At 36.9% G+C, this 21,812-nt stretch overlaps 1 long non-coding RNA gene across 1 annotated transcript; it reads left to right on the top strand.

The window, feature by feature from the left end:
• The first annotated feature begins 1,213 nt into the window (after window positions 1–1,213).
• LOC120277541 lies at window positions 1,214–3,431 on the top strand. Its single transcript, XR_005541520.1, has 2 exons — window positions 1,214–1,613; window positions 2,680–3,431. It is a non-coding gene; the product is annotated as an uncharacterized LOC120277541 (long non-coding RNA).
• Window positions 3,432–21,812: the final 18,381 nt, after the last annotated feature.

The following is a 21,812-nucleotide window of genomic DNA, read 5'->3' as shown; positions in this document are numbered from 1 at the left end:
TGTGGATAAAAATATTAATCCTAAACATTACCTAAAGATTAGTTAGGGACGATAGCGATCCTATTTAGTCTATAGAGAAGCCCTTGGTAAATGTGAATTAACTTGTCTTCTTTAGAAGAAAATTAAATTGTTTATTTATTTTTTTTTTTATTGAGTCTAAAAAATCTTATTATGGATTGTATTAACTTAATTATATATATATATATATATATATAATTTTATATTCTAGTTTTGGTAAAAAAAAATGCATTAATAGAATAAAAAAATGCATGTTTTTATTTAGCATTTAATTAAAATAACAACCGTCATGGTAGGACATAATGCATTTTTTCATGTAACCTTATTAATGTGGGACCTGTCTTAAGATCAATTCATTTTAACTAAAGAACATGGATTTGGAAATACCCAAAATTGAACCGGCTCTAATTTGGCCAAGTCCTTGGTATGAGTATGCATTTTCTGAAGTAAGCAAGATGTTTGAGTATGATAAAGTATTTTTATTTTTCTAGATTAAACTTATAAGCGCAAAGATTCCTAGATCCTTTCAAATAAAATTTAAACTCTTTGTATCAGCAAAATTAATTTTTTTCTTATGCCGATAAAGATTCCCAAATTCTTCCAAACTGACCATGTTTAAAGACATCTTAAAAGTTAATTTTCAATAAATTATAAATAACTAATAATAAAACACAAGGAATGAAATCCTCATGAAATTATTATTTTTTAAATATAGAAATAAATATATTTGCGTAAAAGTTGAAAAATATATACATGAAAATGTGTAATGCAATATATGCCAATATATTTGTGAGTTAACCTTATTTAAAATATTTTTTCTTATGTATAAGAAAATATTTCACAAATTATTTCACATACTTTCAAATCACTCTAATTTTTTTATATAGAAGATAATTATTTATAGAAATAAAATATAAATAAGTCTTTAATCCTCAATAAATCCCAAATAATCCTACTTTTTTTTGAAACAATATGTATGAATTTATTTAAACTCTCTTCCAAATACATTGCAAACATTAATTAATAGGCTTTTTGTTTTTATTTTATAAATAATTTAATATAAATAAATATTATTAATTTACTATAAATATAAACTTTTCATCTCTAAAATATCTCCATTTTCTAGCCATCCGATCCTCTTCTACAAGATCTCCACCATTGATTCTTATAAGCACCTTTGATTCACATAAACAACCTTTCCAATCTTTCTCTTCTCCTAGCCCTAATTTTCTCCACCATGCTCTTCCTTCATTCAGCCCTCCTTTCTCAATCCAACAATCATCGACAATCGTGATATCCCGGCAAAGCTTCGGGTACTTGAATTCGAACCTCCAACATCATCTTCACCCATAGAGTGTCGACATCTCCAGCTCTCCCAGGCAGCTATGGCTCTCCTTTAATTTGGCTCTCCGCTCTCAATTCCAACAATCATCAACGATCTTGATATCATGGTGAAGCTCCGCCTACTCGAAATCAAACCTCCAACATCATCTTCACCCACTTAGTGTTGAAAAGGACTCGATGAAAGCTGGATCAATTTGCAAATCCAAAGAGTAAAAAGTCTCTGGTTCCTTACTTCGCCATGAAGAACCCAGGTGTATTTGATTCGATTTTTTTTCTTTTTATTTTGTTCAATTAGAATAGTTGAATCATAGAGTTTATATGGAGTAAATAATGCACATAAACGTAATTCTCATCTTTGTAGTTCATGCTCTCTATATATGTGCTCTACTTCAGATTCTTGCATTTGTTTTACTGATGAAATGGTTTTCAATGATCTTTTGAAAAACAAATTATGTAATGGTTTCTTTTTGAAAATAAGGGTTTAGGGTAAATTTGGTGCAATTTGTGAAAATTATAATTTCCTATGATTTCTTACTAAAATGTATAAACAAGTTCCAATTTGAATTCTAATTCTTCTGAAATTGGTCTGTTACTTGCATGGACAGAAAGATTATTGAATGGTTTGGTGAAATTTTTTTTGTCAAATTTATGATCAAGGTTCTATATTGATTTCATATTCTTCGAATATGGATTGTATGTTGTTACTTGCTTGGATAAAAGAGTTTATTTGAGTGTTTGGTGCATTTGGATGCTCAGTTTTTGATGTTTTCATTGGGAATAAGAGAATGCATTGATTTCTTGTTCATCAGAAATTGGTTGTGTTATTATTACTTGTATGGATTGAAGAGTATCTGATAGTTTAGGAACTGGGTTCTGTGTTGTTTCTTACATGGATAGTAGTTTATGATGGTTTAGTGCATTTGAAATCTAGAATTCAAATTCTTGTCCATAACTACTTGATGAATTTGAATGACTGAATAATTCTCCTAGTTCAATTTGCCTTTTCTCTTAGATGATGATTTATAATAGTTTGTGACACTTCATAGTTCAGAACTGATCGATCTAATTACTCTTTCTCACAATTTTAGGATTTTGAATATCATTTTCTTATTTTACTATTAAAATTTGATGGACTTGTAGGATTCGGACTTGGTAAACAAAACTTCCATTTAGATGTTTTTTAATGTTGATAAGTGCTTGAAAGTGCATATTTTATATACTATTTATACTGCATTTAGTATGAGATTTTACATGTTTAGCACCAAACTAGTACATAATTCATTTTTTTGTTCACCATGAGCTTTCATCTTGTCTTAGGGCCAAAAAAGCAAATAGGGAGCCGTTTCGAAGCAAAACACATCAACTTGCTGAACCAGAGGATCACCGCAGCTCACAACGATCATGGTGATACTTTACCATGGCCGTTGTCCACTCCTATCATGACCGTTATTAAGCTGTGTCAGTGTGGAACAATAGAGAACAACACAAAAATCAACCTCCACAACGGTCGTTGTGAATCGTAACAGTCATGACCAATCCACACAATGCTAGGACAGACCGTGCCAGGATGTGACTTATGGCCAAGCAACAAATTTACTCACCACGGCCTCCACAATGGGCATGGTGCGGCCATCGCGGACTTGATATTATAAATACCCTAGGGTTTTGTGATCATGAGGAGGATTCTTTTGCCGAATTTAGGAGAGGCGGCCAGATTTCTGGAGATCTGTGCAGTTGGAGATGATTTACATCAGTATTTTAGCGAATTCCGGTGATTTTCTCAAGGAAGATTCAACATACATCAATAGTGGAGAGCGCGTGAAGAGATTTTGTATTTTCTTGACGATCTTGGGAACTTCTCAACCTCAACCGTTGGAGATCTATTAGAGGCAGTTCTTTTAGGAATTCTTTTGCTATTATTTTCCTTTGGATGATTATTATTCATTGATCTACACTTGTCTATCAATTAGAGGACCCCAATTCCAGAGGAATTTCATGTCAATTCCCCTTGATTGTTTCTTGTGATTCTTTATTGATAATTCCATATTTTTTCTAGCCTTTGTGATTCATTGCATGTCTGTTTAATGATATTTTGTTAATGTGATGAGGAAGATATGGCCACACATTGGGGAACCCATGCTTAGTTATATCTATGCATGCGATAAGAGATTAGGTATTGCTAGATTTCTAGATTAGGGTTTGTTTATTCCTTTTAGGGAGTTCTTGAACTTAAGGAAGACATAGGAGGCTGGGGTGGAAGAAATTTCATCTTAAATTTTTAGTGTTTTAGACCTGGTTTCCAAGAGATTGGGACCAATAAGCCCTTGAATTCCCCCGGTCCAATACTAGATTGAATCGTCACCCCTTAACGTTATTTCACAAGTGATCATTAAGGGAACCTCATACGATTTCCCAAACTCCTTCCAATCGCACTTAAAGATCCTCAACTATATTGTATTAATTAATTTATAGAAGTAGAATTAAGAAACACCGTAGAAGTTCATGTTATTGATTAAGTAAAAAGGAAGTAATAGGAACCTTTCACCTTTCTCTGAGGGATACGACCCTCGTGCTCACCCACGAGGTATTACTTAATGACCTGTGCTCTTGCGGTATGTACAGACTTAAAACCCTTAACTCACACATCTATTAACTGCCATCTTATGTTTGGACTTTGGATTGACAGAGACATGATGTTAATTATCAAATCAAATGTATTGATCTCAAGTTTTAAAAAGATTTATGATGTCCATCCTTTACTCAAAATACTGCACTTATATTTAATAAGTTTCAACTTTATTGATCTTGGAAAATATTTGGGACTTTTTTGCTAAATAGTGTTTTATTTTTCTTGTAGGGATTTGGGAAATGTTTGCCTATACTAGTGATAGCAACCGATAGCTCGACTAAGCACTTCTTGATCTCTAGCAATGGATGGTGCAATTGTTGGTTTTTTTTTTAAAATTTTTTTCTTTTCAAGTGATTCAAAGATCATTCTTTTATCTACTTACATTGTGATTTCAATGTTCAAATGCTGGAGTTTCTATATTGCTTTGGTTGGTAGACGCTATTTTAATAGTGAAGAAAATTGGCATGTTGTGTTAGAAAATTTGAAGCCATTTATTATAAGAACTCTGTATGCACTTTCAGATTCAAGTGATTTAACCATTGATCCTTCTCTCTTCTGTTCAAAATAGGATTATTTAGTTCATTCGGGTCAGAAGCATTTCACTATAGCCAGGAAAAGGATGGAGCTTGGTCAAAAGATAGTAGTTCAATTATGAATAATGGTGAAATATAACATCTTATAAACAAGTAAATAAATCAAGGTACTACTAACAATATTACATTAGTTCAAATCAAAAGAATTGACAATGATGACCGGCCATTAGTTAGTGAATATTCCTTGCTAATCTGTGTTTTAACAATGGCAAGTTATATTGCTTATTTTTTGGCCAGAAAAATTGAATGAGAAAATTAGACCGAAAAAGCAGCTTTGAGCATAACATCGGTCTGCATAGCAATCCTCAACCCCACTTCTACATTAGTGACATTTTTGCCGAAAGTTAATGTGCCTTATGCATTTTGTATTCTACTTTCTCCAAACTACTTTGATCTTGAGATCTAATTTACTTGATAATTTTGAGCTTCTTATGAAAATCATTACTTTCTCAATTGTCTCATTTTCTCAGAAAGCAGAATATCAGATTGGTAATGCACAATCCCACATTTAAAGACTTCTATGTATTCCATCTTTGTTGTTCCAATAATGCTCATAATTTGTGATTGTTCTTCTTTGAAAACTTTGTAAGTTCGTACTATGAAATATTTTAACTTAGTTAAATGAAAATATTGCTATTGATAAATTGCGGTTGTTTCTTGTTGTTGCAGGACTAATTGTCGCTTAACAACATTGACAGTGATATACCATCTTTGATATCAAAGTTGAAATTGTTGGATCCTCGAAATATTTTAATTGTTGAACATTTTCATTTAACAACTTTGTAAGTGTGTTATATATTTCACTAGTTTTATGGTGTGAATAAGTGGATAATAACTTTGGTTGCGTTAGTTTTATGGTGTGAATGAGCTATAGTACTGTATTAGAATACACTGTACTTGTTATTTTAAGCAAATTATATTAAAAAATATTGATTATTCTAAATAAATGATTTAATACAGATTTTTCTATTATAATTTATAATATAATTTTAGAATAAATAACTACTTTTTTTTGTTTTATATTAGTGAGGGATTACTTATGGAATAATCCTTAAGAAATATTACACAAGGATTATCCAGGGATTTAACATTTTAATTTTTGAAAATTTAGCAATGGATTACCTACGAAAAATTGCCTGCTACATTTACCCAAGGGATTGCGCATAAAACATTTCGTAAGAAATTCCTTGCCTATTAAGAATTGGTTAACAAAAATTACCCAAGGAATTTATGATTTACTCAAGGACCAATTCGTTGCTATTGAGCGAGGGAAAATCCCTGGGGAAATTATTGCCCATGAGGCTATTATCCAGGGATGTCAATCCCTAGGAAATCTCTCACTAAAGCTTATTATCTAGGGATTTTAGCATTTTAGCTAGGAAATTTTCCCAAGATAATTATTAATATTATTTGGCAAGTGGATGGCCTTGTTCTTCCATTTGGTTATTTTTAAAGAAGGATATGATTTTCACCTTTACATTGGATAAATTTTTTTTGTGGGTGGCATTCAATGGTTATTTTTCATTTTGAGTATCAAACCTTAATTTGTATCATTTTCATCATCCAACTTTAATTTGTGTTTATTAAGAGGGTACTTAGAGGATTCTGGAAAGAATTTGGTGATATATATGCCGGATTTACCATGTCAACACTAGTTTGTACGTCAGCTGCATACGTTGATATACCTCATCATCAAAGAGTTACATGGCCACTTTTATTGACTAGTTTGGCTGATAGGCTCCAACATGGTGAAGAAGAAGGAGATCTAAATGATGGCCCTATTTTCACGGTGTAGGATCTAGGTTCAGGGATAACTAGCTATGAACAACCGAGGATGGACGTGACCCGTATGTTAGGGATAGACAATCTGAAGCTTTAAGAACTCCGACCCATTGTCCGAACAATTGCAGAACCACAAACCAGAAACTAATAAACACAAAACTCTCAGAAGCGTAGAGCACGAATTAGGAGAAAGCCAAAACTTTTTTCTCGTGAATTCAGGAGAACTCACAAGAACAATGGTAGTAAGACAACTCTTATTTTGTGAATAATAATAAAAGTTTTATATTTCAAAAGACAAGGTACAAGGCTATTGATAGTGGACTTAAACTTGGGACATAAGAAAACTATCTTACTAAAATTAGTTAGGGAATCAATCTAAAAATAGAAAATAAAAATTTGATAGGAAAACAATCTAAAAATAGGAAAATAAAATTGGCTAGAAAATCAATCTAAATATGGGAATAGTATCCCTGGGTGGGTAGCACGTGAAGATGGCAAGCGAATCTCTCCACTATTAATCTTGGAATACATGATTTCCTGGTTAATTGGGATTTGATTTTGTTTCCTTCCAGAATTGGATTGGTTTAGGGAAGAGATATTTTGGGCTGATTTGTCATTAGAGGAAACCACATCTCCCTTTGTTTGCATGGGGCCAGCGAAGATAGGCACAGCTTTCTTCTTGGACGTGCATGTGAGTGTGAGGCCCACATGTGGCGTAGCTCCAAATGCTTCTCTCTTGCTATCCTCTTGTTTGACTAAGTCTGGAATTATGTCCTCACTTCTGATACACCTAAGTAAAATTAAGGTAGAAGCAATTGGAAACACCACTATATCAATATAATTTAAAAATAAGCTTAAGTTAGTGTTCACCTGGTTTTTGATTTGTTTAGCATCGCTTCGTGTAATTGGTCCTTGATATGCTTCCTCTTTTATACCAGCTGAAGTATTACTATTCATAGGTGGTGTAGTTGGCATGGGCGTGATGTCCTCATCATCGGGTTGACGTGGTATGTGCTGCGCCAATATCAGAGGTTACTGGCTTTTATTGATAATGTGTTTTGTCCGCATATGCAGATGACACGGTGAACTAATGCATGTTAATATGGCAAATCTTCCGTACATGTCATTAAATCTTCCCTTAATCCTTTTGGTACCTTTCTGTTGAACATAAATTAAAGTTGGGTGACCAAAATGATATTGAAATTCGCTGCTCAAAATACAAAATGACCATAGTACAATACCCATTCAAGGTATTTGACCCTTGATTAAAATATTTTTGGACAAATAATGTGCCCTCTCCCAATGTATCCATACCCAATATATATCATATTAACTTCTATCAATCATATGCTTTAACAAAGGCAATTAATTGCTTGTCTTGTGGTAGAACGAAACCCTTTAACAACAACTCCAAGGATTATATCTCATCAATTGTTGTTAATGTATTTAGCATAGAATAAACATGAAAGGGTTAATATCTTGAGCGGGTACCAATTTTGGTCAAATTTCATTTTGAGCACTGAACTTTAATTTATATCATTTCAGTCACCTGACTTCAATTGCATTTCACCTGGAGGATACCGAGAGCATTCCAATATGATTTTACCTACGTGGTGGCCGAAAATGTCGTGTCAGCAATAGTTTGTTGCGTCAGCATGCTTATGTGTCATTGCCACATCAACATTAACCGCTATGTGGCCCACCTAAATGCCACCTCAGAAGCCACCTAAGCCCTTTAAACATACCCTTCATCCCCACAATCTTCCATCTTCTCCCACTTTTCACCTTTTTTACCTTTCTTCTCCACCCGAGCGAAACCCCTTTGCATTGTTTTCTAAACATCATCTTGTTCTTGACGACATCGCTAGATCGCTTTTCTTCTTCGCCATTGAAATCAGTTCGAGTTTTCTTGTTTTGGTTTCTCTTGTGCATCTTTGTAGCTCTTACATGTTCCTTTTGGTTGGTAATTGAGTTTGATCTAGAGATTTGGGGGCGTGATGTTCTTGTGGGGATTTTTTTTGGTTGGATGGCGTGTTTTGGAAATGATTTTTTAGTTCGGTTTTCTTGAAAGATCTAGTTCATTTTTTTGCTAGAGTTTTTTGAGTTTATGTGGTTTCTTGTTTGTTTTTGTTGATTTTTTTTAATCCGATTAAACTAAATAATTTTTTTTCTTTGGATTCTTCTTTCATTTTGATGTGATTTTTAAGTGATTTGTTAGTGAGATGAAGCTTTTTGTTTGCACTTGTAGAGTTTTTTTCTTTGTCCCTACCATGTAGCTCGCTAATCAATGTCTATTTTTTTAAGGTTGGAGACATTGTCTTTCTTCTCTAGCCAACACTGGCAGCTCAGCGATTAGAGAGTCTCACATACCTGCCAGTGAACTCCAAAGACCTCTGGAGAGCACTTGGCAGAGCATGGAAGTTGACTGGGCGATTAGGCCACCATTAAAGGAACCACCAAGTTACCATAACTTGTCTTGTTAACTGAATTATAGATTGATTTTAGGGTTATAGTTTAATTTTAAAACCAAAAATCCACCAAGTTACTAAAATGTTCCTTAATTGTGGTAATGCCTTACACTTCCCAATATTTTGGTGTAATTCTAATTTGAATTTGTAGAAAAAGAAGCATGTAAAAATTAAGTCATGGCTTGTGAACTCGAAGAATGTACCATGGCTTGTAAATTTTAGTTACTGATATGATGTAAAAATTAAATGTTACCAAATTAAGTCAACAAGAAGAATGTACACATTCTTAATTACCAAATAGTCATGGCTTGTTAATTTCAGTTACTAATATGATGTAAAAATTAAATTTTGTTTAACTTTAATTCTGAGAAGTTTGTCTTATATTTATTACATGGGAAATCATTAATAACATTGTTAACGCCGTATATATCTAGTGTTGAACAGCACACATATATATAATAGAAGTATTGCTATATAGTCCCTTATTTGTTAGAGTCTCTGCATATGAGGTAAAGGGTCATTTGAAGATCCTAACAGGCACTTGAAGCACTGTTCATATATATATATATATATATATATATATATATATATATATATATATATTAATTATGTATCTATGAATAACTTACCATTTGGAGCAGTTTGTATGTTAGTATACAAATTAGTTTTATTTGCATTGATCTGATTTATTAACAATTTTATTTCAGCACCCAACACTGAGTACTTCACAGTAAAATTGTGTTACACATTTGGTGATGTGCACAAGTTTGATGCCCATAAAATAGCAGGATATGCTGACTACTATTGTGCTGATAAGATGTCTACATTGGAAATTATAGGCATGGCAAAGGAAATGGGATTTCATGTGGAAGGAATTAGAATCTGGTGGTTAGATCATGGGAGTAGCACAATAGGTTTGAGAGAAATTAAGGATGATGCAGATGCTCTGATAATGGCAAAGAGTGTGGCCTTCCATACAACAATAACACTATATTCCAAGGAAAATGTGGCAAGAAATGTAAGAGGAAATGTAAGTCAAGTAGATGTAGAAGAAAATGCAACTGGAGGAAATATAGAAGAAGAAGATGGAGTGGATGAAATTCTACAACAAGGAAATGTAGGAGGCAATACAGCTGAAAAATAAGGAGAAGCCTATGAGGAACCTATTTAAGAAGATGATGCTATGCAAGATGAGGATAGTGACCTATATGATTCAGAATATAGTTTTTAAGGTGAAGAGGAAGATGCAGCTATGGACAGTGGGACAAAGGCACAAGGGTATGGAACTACAGGAGTATAAGGCCATGGTGAAGAAATTAGTGAAAATGAAACTGATTATGGTTCTTCTAATGAATTCCATTCATGTTCTTCAATATATCAGGAAGAACTAGAACCAAGAAGGCCTAAATATGCATAGTTTAATGAAGACTATGATTTGAAGAATCCCCATTTCAAGATAGGAATGAAATTCAGTAGTTTCAAGTAGTTCAGTGAGGCTGTTAGGAATTATGGTATCAAGAACAGGTTTGTTATGAATTTTATTCCTAACAAAAAAAAAGGTACAAAGCTTATTGCTAAAAAGGATGCCCTTTCGATCTATGGGCTTCACCTATGGTGAAAGACAAGAGTACAGTCCAAATGAAGGCATGTATCCTTAAACATGAATGTGTCCGAGACCATAACATTAGACATGTGAGTGCACAGTGGATTACAAAGACATACATGGACCAATTTAGGGTAGACCCTTCATGCTCTATAGCAGGGATTATTCAAGCTGTTAAAAGCAATAAGGAGGTTAACATAAGTAGACTCAAGGCTTGGAGGGTCAAATCCATTGCAAGGAAGTAAGGTTTCACTTTATTTATATAACTATGCAATTGTAAGAGTAATTTGCTTACTTGTTTTCATTGTCTGACTTGTTCTTACCTTATTTTTTCATGCATGTTCATGTTAAAAGCCTTCTTGATGGTGATGGCAATTACCAAATGAGTAGGTTGTATGACTATAGGCTTAACCTGTTAACGACACAACTAGGGTCAACAATCATGTTCTGATGTAATCAAGGCCAATTTCTAGGTAGGTATGTCTGCTTAGGTCTACTGAAAGTAGGGTTTCTTGTAGGATGTAGACATATTATTAACTTGGATGGGTGCTTCCTAAAGGGTTTGTTTAAAGGGCAGTTGCTTTCTGCTATGGGAATAGATGCAAATGACTGTATCTATCCCATAGTATGGGCTGTGGTTGATAGAGAAAATTATGACAATTGGAGCTGGTTTTTAGAGCTGTTGTCTAGTGATCTGCAAATAACCAATAGTTATGACTGGGCTTTCATGAGTGATAGATAGAAGGTCAGTTACATTATTAGTGATACAAATAAATTGGTTTCTTCTTTATAATTAAGTATACTGATTTAGTGTCTTGTGTCTCTTTAGTTTCTTGTTTATAATCTTTTTTTGTGCCTTGTTCCCTCTTGGTTGATCATGGCCTTGTGATAAGTGCTTGTGCGATAAGAATGCAAAGCGTTCTTTCCTTGTGTTGAACATTACTTTTCTCGGGTTTTAATGCTAATATGGGTCTATTTATGTTACTTTCATGCAGGTAGGGTTGTGAGGCCGATTATGAGAGAAAGAAGCCAATGTGGGTCGTAGTGCACTAGTTTGGAGGAAATCTTGCTAAGGTTCAAGCGCGAAGACATAGGTCAGGTTCCAGATGCAGGAATGTGTGCCAACCTACTCGTACTCGAGTTAGCATAACTATTTGGAGGGGCACAAGGGCAGTCATATTCAAGTATTTCGACTTGTGCATATAGAACAAGATCTCTACCAACATGTTCATTATTAAAGAAGCAAGGCGATCCATGACGTAAATGTGTGCTCGTTTGCGTTACGTCAATGAAAGTATGGATTCAGGAGTATTTTAGGACGGTACTGTAGCAGGGTATTGTAGAATACACTGTATCAAAAATACTGCAGCAGCACTGTTTACAGCTGGCCAAGAAAATAGGAAAATAGAGAATCCACACGGGCATGTGGCAATTCCACACGCCCGTGTGAAAAATCCACAGGGGCGCCCACACGGGCGTGTGGATTCCCGATTCCAGCCCTTTAAAAGCCAATTTTAGCCCCGATTTTGGCATTCTTTTCTCCATCTTTTCCCTGACTTGAGAGAGGGTGGCGGCTAGGGTTTTAAGAGGTATTGGCTACGGCGTTGGAGAGGTTCTACGGCTCCGACATCGCGCACCGTTTGGAAGAAGGTTAGTGGGAGAGCTTTCGTCGGCACCGATCAGGCGAGGTGTATCTTAAGCCGGACAAAGGGACCTTTGCGACGAATAGAGAACTCTCCACAAAACCATCACCACGACTAACGATTGGGTTTTCTATGGATGCCTTGTTTTTACATTCCATTTCATTGATTGTATCTAGCTCCATGGAGAGCTAAACCCCTAGTGGGTACTTGGGTATTTGTGATCCCTAGGATGTATTCGTTTCATTGATCCTCTTTATTATGCTTTCAATTAATTGATGTTTATTGTGAGTTCCAAACTTGGAGACTTGATTGTATAAATACTCCCCTAGAGTGACACTAGGGTTGAGAGTTCTTCTTGGTAACTCTTGTGAGTGAGTGACACACCATGAGAGTTAGACCAAGCTAGATTGGAGAGGGTTGAGAGGGTGAGGTGAGAGGTAGCAGAGTGTACCCTTTCCCCTCTGATGTGATCTATCTTACCTCCACCTTCCAAGAGTTCTTTGCGGGCATAGTAGAGTGAATGGGCTAAGGGATGACCTTCCGCTGGGGCTTAGTTGCGAGTGCAACTGAGTGAAGCGTTGAAGTGATTTTAGCACCTAGGGCTTAACTGTGCCTAAGGATCTTCCACCTGGACCAAAGGGTTAGGTCTATACAGAGGAATAGGGTTTATCACTTGGAATCCCTAGAGCTCATTGCAATTCTATGCGAGTGCGAGGTTGAGAGGTTATTCAATCTCTCCTCCGGGACATGTATAGAGTTAGGCATGGTTGACCTTAGATTTGGGATCATGTAATTAAGGATTTCCACGACTCATTGTTGCATCAATTAGAAAGTATAATAGAGGGTTCTGGCACTTGAAACTATTATCCTAGTTGGATCAATATCCGGGTACCCCATCTTGATCGATTGACATACCTTCTCCTTTTCTTGTGCCCTCTATCTTGTTGTTTTTATTTTCGTTACTTCATATTTTGTCATACTTATCACTATTCATCTTCCACATTAGTTAAGAAACAACTTAAGCGTCTTAATTCTCTACTCTTCGTGAATACGATACCCACTCATCTGAGATTATTACTTCGACACTCGTGCACTTGCTGTTTACACGCATATACGGACGTGTCACCTTGCTTATATATATAACTAAACATAGGGCCTCATACCTACTTTAGAACAATTATTTCCAGATAGTGAATACAGATTTTGTCTAAGACACATCCATACAAACTTTAAAAAAAAATCACAAAGGAAAACTCCTCAATGACCGAATGTGGAAATGTGCTAGGCAAGCTATATTCCTGCTTTTAACAAGGAGATGGAGATCCTAAAAATAATTTCTACAGAAGCACATGGGTTTTTGAAGAAAATATATCCCAAGCACTAGAGTAGATCATATTTCAGAACACAATATAAATGTGAAATTCTTCTCAATAACTTGTGTGAGTGTTTTAATAGTCGGATTTTGGATACCACAAACAAAGGTATTATTACAATTAATGAGGCCATAAGGACAAAGTTAATGATTAGGATCCAAAAGAGGAGGTGTGCCATGTAGAAATACACCAGCATGCATTGGCCCTAGGATTTGAATAAAATTAGAGAAAGCAAAACATTTAAGTTGGTCATACACAACAACCTGGTCAGGGGGAGATGAATATCAAGTTTTGAGAGGTGATGGACAATTTGTCGTTAATAACAGAGCAAGAACATGTACTTGCAGGAGATGGCAGTTAGTAGGAATTCCCTATTGTCACTTAGATGATTGCTATAAGGTGTCCAAATTTTGGAAACATATAGCCACATTTTACATCCTACATAGGATAAGGACTGTTGGCCTATAAGTGATCAGGGACCCATGATTCCTACAAATAATAAGAAAGGCAGGAGAACATTGAATAGGATGTAAGAACCAGATAAGGTAATTGGCTTCAGTAAGGCAAAGGTTAGCAGGAAATGTGTGAAAATGGCTTGCAGTGTTTGTGGTGCTTCAGGCCATAACAAAAGGTTTCATGGAATGCATGTACTAACACCAATCCTAATCTCATTTGCTAAATTTAATTTCGCAATACTATATTTCTCACTTAAGCATGTATGACAGGGAAATTAACAAACTAGTACTAACCTTCAAGTGGATCAAGCTAGTAGATCATCCAATACCGATGATGTGAGAACTGTATTTTTTTAATTGGAGCTGCTATGCTCTTAGTTTTTGTGTTTTAATATGAGTACTCAATTTATTAATTCTATTCTTTTTTTTTCAGGGCATTACTAATGATCCTATGGATGCAATAGATCCTAATGTCCTGGAGAAGCTTTTCCATGAGGTGTGTGTATGCATACCTAGTTGCTATTCTCTAAAAAACACTGAAACAAAAATTCTATGGAAAAACCAGATTAGTATGATCTAAGAAATAATGCAAATATGGTATTGTACTTTACATTTTACAAACTAATTTGTGTTCTATGTGCATCATTAGGTTGATATCATGCTTAGAGGCACATATGGTGAAGGACCTATAGTAGGTGCAGATGAGCAAGCAGAACTTGTGCTACAGGTGATAGTTAATAAAATTCAACTTTCATCACAAGGCTCAATGGGTAATAGAGAAATAAATAAATTTGATTTTGGACACTATATACTATATCACTTGTTAATTTTTAGAATGGTAATTGTAATAACAAAGCATTATTTGCAGGTTATAATAAAGTTGCAACTTTACTTGCCATCATACTCTGAATTTTAGGACTAAACTGTGTTTTATGTACACCATTAGGTTGATGCCATAAATGAAGCCAAGGAGAGTGAGGAGCCAACAACAATTGCACATGATCAAGTAGAGCCCATGTCATAGGTGAGCTTCATAAAATTAAGTACCAGAACACTCTTTGACAAGCATCACAAAATTGAATAAATATGACTTTGAATATGGCAGGTTATTAATAACACTGAACAAGGTCTCCACATTTCTTCAACACCAATTGAAAGTACTGGGAGTAGAAAGAAAAAATACAAGGAGAGGGAAGAAAAAAAAAACAAAGACACAACAGAAGCTGTCCCCAAAGAAACCGCAAATAAAAAATTTAAAGAACACTTCACTATGGAGTCTGAAATAAGAATGACCCTTACAAAAAAGGCCCTTGCAACCTTAACAATACTTGGGATAAGGCCTCCACCCAAGGACAAACATGTAGAAAATAAAAACAAAGATGGACCTGCAAAAAAAGAAAAGAAAGGTATGGGTACCAATAGGTTCTGTAGGAGCTGGAGATTCTGTTACTGGGAGAGCAAAATGAAAGATGTTATTTAACATTTTGGAGTTTTTCAGGATTTAGACTTTGGAGAACTATGTCAACGAAGTTTTTTTGTCTTTGATGTAAATGTTGATGTTTTTCAGAATCTGATTTATTATTATTTTTTATATTTTTGAAGATGCTTCAATGCTCAAATATGTTAAATGAAATGCAAAGTTTTGACCAGATGCTTCACTTATGGAATATTTTGTGTCTCCTTGACTTTGAAATGTTAAATAATTGTGCGGTTATGTTCTACTAAATTAGAATGCATTTTCTAATAGATAAACTTATATTATACTAAAAGTAGGTTTCTGCAAATCCTTTGAAGCGGCTAGAGACATTTATTAAATGAATTTTTTATGAATTCATCATCTGGAGGTTAAATGGTAACTGGTGATTGTGCAAATTGGCTGCAGGATCATGTTGCATCTTTATATTTTTCAATTCCATATAATTACGAATGACTCATGGTCTATCCATCCAGTGTGACCAATAACTTCATTATGATACAAATTCAATCATGAGTTGTAACTAATACGTACAATTTATTAGACCATTTTATGCACAACAACAAACATTACAATGTTTTTTGGTAATCAAAGAAAAAGAAACTATCACTACACTGATTTTCAGTTTTAGAAGCACTTTAATAGAGGGGGTTTTAAAAAACCCCTCCATAATCATGTTATAATTTTTAAAAAAAATAAATTACAGGCGGTTTTAAAAACCCCCACAAATTGAAAAAACACAACTCTCTCTCTCACCACTCACTCAACTCACTCACACTCACACCCACACACACCCGCACTCTCTCTCTCTCTCGCCCGATCTTTGCCGATCTTCGCCGCACCGACGATCGCCTCAACCGATTTGTTGTTAGGTGTTGATCTTCAGCGCACCGCCGCACCACCGCCGGTGAGTTCTAAACCCCGCAAGAGAGGCATTCTCATCCCATAGACTATTTTTAGGTTTTCTTCTCAATTTGTATGCTACTGAGCTTAATTAAGGCTTTAAGGTTGAGTTTGTGGGGTCTAATGTGGAGGTGGAGGTTGTTGGGAGGAGGATGGTGGAAAAGAGGAGGAGGAGGAGGGAGGAATGAGGATGTGACACATTTTGGGAGGATGTTGATGATGGTGTGGGAACTTGGGAGGGAGTGAATTAATAGAGGATCTTGATGTTTATTGGTTTATCTTTAATTGTTGATGGGGTTGTATGTGGAGGAGTTATGAATAAGGATTAGGTTGAGAGAAAGAGGGCCACTTCTGTTATATTGTCGTTGCTTGATAAGTGCTTGTGCGATACGAATGCAAAGCGTTCATTCCTTATGTTGAACATTACTTTTCTCGGGTTTTTACACTAATATGTGTGTTTTTATGCTACTTTATGCAGGTAGGGTTGTGAGGCCGAGTATGAAGGAAATAGGCCAATGTGGATCATAATGCACCGATTTTGGAGGAAATCTTGCTAAGGTTCAAACGCGGAGACATAGGTCGATGTGAGATGCTAGAGTGTGTGCCAACCTCCTCGTATTCTAGTTGCCACATCCATTTGGAGGGGCACAAAGGCAGTCACACTCGAGCATTCCGACTTATGCACATAGAACAAGAGTTTTCACCAACGAGTACACCATTGAAGAAGCAAGTGATCCACGACGTGAACGTGTGCCCGTTTGCGTTACACCGATGAAAGTACGGATTCGGGAAGCTATTCAGGCCGAATACTGTAGCAGAGCAATGCAGCATGTACTGTAGCAGCACTGTTCATAGCCGGCCGAGAAACCAGAGAAACAGAGAATCCACACGGGCGTGTGGAAATTATCCACGCCCGTGTGGATATTCCGCACGGGCGCGTGGAGCATCCACGCCCGTGTAGTCGCCCTATTCCAGCTCTATTTAAAGCCAATTCAGCCCCGATTTTGGTATTCTTTTCTCCATCTTTTCCCCAACTTGCGAGAGGGCTTCGGCTAGGGTTTCGCGGGGTATTGGCTAGGTTTTTGAAGAGGTTCTACGGCTCTGACATTGCGCGTCATTTGGAAGAAGGTTATTGGGAGTTGTTGGCACCGATTCGGCGAGGTGTATTCTAGGCCGGACAAAGGATCCTTTGCGACGAGTAGAGGACTCTCCACAAGACCATCGACATGACCATCGAGGGGGTTTCTTTATCGATTCATTGCTTTTACTTTCTATTTCTTTGATTGTACTTAGCTCCATGGAGAGCTAAACCCCTAGTGGGTACTCAGGTATTGTGAACCCTAGGATGTATTTGTTTCTTTGAACCTCTTTATTATTGATAAGTGCTTGTGCGATATGAATTCGAAGCGTTCATTCCTTATGTTGAGCATTACTTTTCTCAATTTTTTTACATTAATATGTGTGTTTTTATGTTACTTTTATGCAGGTAGGGTTGTGAGTCCGAGTATGAAGGAAATGGGCCAATGTGGATCATAATGCACCTATTTTGGAGGAGATCTTACTAAGGTTCAAACGCGAAGACATAGGACAGTTGTGAGATGCTAGAGTGTGTGCCAACCTCCTCGCATTCGAGTGAGTACATCCATTTGGAGGGCCACAAAGGTAGGCACACTCGAGCATTTCGTCTTATGCATACAAGAACAAGAACCCCACCAACATATATATCATTGAAGAAGCAAGTGATTCACAACGTGAACGTGTGCCCGTTTGCATTACCCCGATGAAAGTATGGAATTGGGAAGTTATTCAGGTCGAAGACTGCAGTAGAGAACCACAGCAACATTGCAGCATTTACTGTAGCAACACTGTTCACAGCCGGCCGAGAAATCAGAGAAACAGAGAATCCACACGGGCATGTGGAAATTATCCACGCCAGTGTGGAAATTCCGCACGGGCGCGTGTACCGTCTACGCCCGTGGAGTTGCCCGATTCCAGCCCTATTTAAAGCCGATTCACCCCCGATTTTGGTATTCTTTTCTCCATCTTTTCCCTAACTTACGAGAGGGCTTCAGCGTATCCTATACCGGACGAAGGAATCCTTGGACGACGAGTAGAGGACTTTCCACAAGACCATCGACACGACCATCGAGGGGGTTTCTTTATGGATTCATTCCTTTTACATTCTATTTCTTTGATTGTACTTAGCTCCATGGAGAGCTAAACCCTTAGTGGGTACTTGGGTGATTGTGAACACTAGGATGTATTCGTTTCATTGAACTTCTTTGTTATGCTTTCAATAAATTGATGCTTATTGTGAGTTCCAACCTTGAATGCTTGATTGTATGAATATTTCCCCTAGAGTGACACTGGGGTTGAGAGTTCTTGTTGGTAACCTTGTGAGTGAGTGACACACCACGAGCGTTAGACAAAGCTAGGTTGGTGACACACCATGAGCGTTAGACAAAGCTAGGTTGGAGAGGGTTGAGAGGGTGAGTCGAGAGGTACAGGAGCGTCCCCTTTCCCCTCCGACGTGATAGATTCTACCTCCGTTCCTCGAGTTCTTTGCGGCCATAATAGAGTGAATGGTCTAAGGGATGAACCTCCGCTGGGGCCTAGTTGCGCATGCAATGGAGTGAAGCGTTGAGGTGATCTTAGCATCTAGGGCTTAATTGTGGCTAGGGACTTTACGCCTGGACCAAAGGGTTAGGTCTATATCTAGGAAGAGATTTATCACTTGGAATCCCTAGAGCTCATTGCAAATCTATGCGAGTGCGAGGTGTTGAGATTGTTCGATTTCTCCTCCGGGACATGTATAGAGTTAGGTATAGTTGACCTTAGATTTGGGACTATGTATGTAAGGATTTCCACGACTCACCATTGCATTGATTAGGAAGCATAATAGAGAGTTCTTGCACTTGAATCGATTATCCTAGGTGAAGCATCATCCGAGTACCCCATCTTTATCGATTGTCTTGCCTCTTCCTTACTTTTGCTCTCTTACTTGTTGCTTTTAATTTATGAGAATTTAATCATTACCACACTTATCATTGTTGATACTTCACATAGCTAAGAATCGAATTAAGTGTCTTTACTCCCTACTCCCTGTGGATTCGACCCCGCTCACCCAGGATTATTACTTCGACAAACCCGTGCACTTGCGGGATATAAGCAAGGGGATCTTGTCAAGTTTTTGGCTCCGTTACCGGGGAGCTAGGCGTTTAGAGATACTTTTCACTTTGTTTCTTAGCTATTTCACCACACATTCTATTTCATATCTTCTTATTCCATCATTGCTCTAATCTTTCCTTATTTCTTTTTGTTGCAGAAAATGATTAACATGTTTGAATCATTTGACACTATCATGAGAATGGTTGAACACGTAGAGCAGAAAGTTCAAACAGTAGCATGGAATGATACATCGTGTTATTCCTATCATGGACAATGTACAACTCAACAGCCCTTGGAAGAGTCAGTTGAAGAGTACATCGCTAGGATTCAAGGGCAAAGCTGTGAGTTAGATATTGTGATAAAGTAGTTTGAGGAATCCACGTCAGTGTCAATGAATGATCAATTTGATGACAATATAGAAAGAATCCTTGCTAGGTTTGAGTCTTCCTTTCAAGATCAGAGGCAAGAACTCTTTTTAGTTGGTGTTACTATCTCAAATTTGGAATTCTGTGGAATGGACAAGTTGATATCTGTTGTAGACTTTAAAGAAATAGATCTCCAGGTGGATAAGGAAGAAAGTAAGTGTGAACATGAGGCGAATGATTTCGAGGAGATTGATAAATTGAAGGAGGGTAGCTTGCGGCCATCAATTGTCGAACCACCAGAACTTGAGCTTAAAACTCTTCCAGCACATTTGGAATATGCATTTCTAAAGGAGGACTCTAAACTCCCCATAATCGTGGCGTCGAACTTATCTGTGGAGCAAAAGGATAAGCTTGTTAGCATGTTGAAAAAGCACAAATCGGCTATCGCATGGAAGATTTCTGACATTAATGGTATAAACCCATCATTCTGCACTCATAAGATCCTAATGGAGGATGACTATAAATCTGTAATCCAACCTCAGCGAAGATTGAACCCGAATATGAAGGAGGTGGTTAAGGCGGAGGTAATAGAACTTTTGGATGCAGGAATCATCTACCCCATATCCGACAGCAAGTGGGTGAGTCCGACCCAAGTTGTCCCGAAGAAAGGAGGAATAACTGTAGTGAGGAATGAAAAGAATGAGTTAATCCCCACGAGGACAGTGACTGGTTGGCGAGTTTGCACTGATTATAGAAGACTAAATGATGTCACTCGGAAAGATCACTTCCCTTTACCATTCATTGACCAAATGTTGGAGAGATTAGCAGGACAACATTTCTATTGTTTCCTTGATGGCATGTCTGGATACTTTCAAATTCCGATAGCCCCAGAAGATCAGGAGAAAACCACATTTACTTGCCTTTATGGTACCTTTGCTTATAGAAGAATGCCTTTCGGGTTGTGTAACGCCCCTGCAACATTTCAGCATTGCATGACGACCATTTTTGATGACTTTCTCGAAGATATTATGGAAGTTTTCATGGATGACTTTTCAGTGTTCGGGGACTCTTTTGATGCTTGCTTAAACAATTTGGAAAGAGTATTAGTGAGATGTGAAGAGACGAATCTCGTTCTTAACTGGGAGAAGTGTCACTTTATGGTGCAAGAAGGCATCGTTCTTGGACATAAGATTTCTCAAGCAGGTAGTATGGAGGTGGATAAGGCGAAGATTGAGATAATTGACAAATTTCCACCACCTACGAATCTGAAAGGAATCCGAAGTTTCTTGGGTCATGCATGTTTTTACAGAAGGTTTATTAAGGACTTTTAGAAAATCTCTCAACCGTTGACCAAACTTCTGTAAAAGGATACCCCTTTTGACTTCGGGAATGACTGTCTGAATGCATTCAATGTATTGAAAGAGAAGTTAGTGCAAGCACCAATCTTGACAACACCGAAGTGGGATGAGCCATTCGAAGTAATGTGTGATGCTAGTGATTATGCAGTGGGAGCTGTTTTAGGGCAGAGAAGAAATAAGCAATTTCAACCGATCTATTATGCTAGCAAGACTGTCACAAGTGCACAAGAGAATTACACCACTACTGAAAAGGAATTATTAGCAGTAGTGTATGCTTGTGATAAATTCAGGCCATATCTCATCCTATCTAATGTCACCGTGTTCACAGATCATTTTGCACTCCGTTATCTCATGAACAAGGCAGATGTGAAGTCGAGATTGATTCGGTGGATATTGTTGTTGCAAGAATTCGATATGGAAATCAAAGATAAAAAGGGGACAGAGAATGTGGTTGCCGATCATTTATCGAGATTAGAAGGTTGTGAGGGGCAAGAACCGGTAAGCAAGGAAGTTAATGATTTCTTCCCCGAAGAACACCTGTATGCGGTACAGGAATCAGAATCGGAAGATACCCCGTAGTTTGCGGATTTTACAAATTATCTGTCAGGAAAGGTATTGAAGCAGGGCTTAAGCTTT

Source organism: Dioscorea cayenensis, chromosome 15, assembly GCF_009730915.1.
Source record: "Dioscorea cayenensis subsp. rotundata cultivar TDr96_F1 chromosome 15, TDr96_F1_v2_PseudoChromosome.rev07_lg8_w22 25.fasta, whole genome shotgun sequence".
NCBI lineage: Eukaryota > Viridiplantae > Streptophyta > Magnoliopsida > Dioscoreales > Dioscoreaceae > Dioscorea > Dioscorea cayenensis.
The sequence above is the reverse complement of the archived record's forward strand: the minus strand, read 5'-3'. Positions and strand labels throughout refer to the sequence as shown.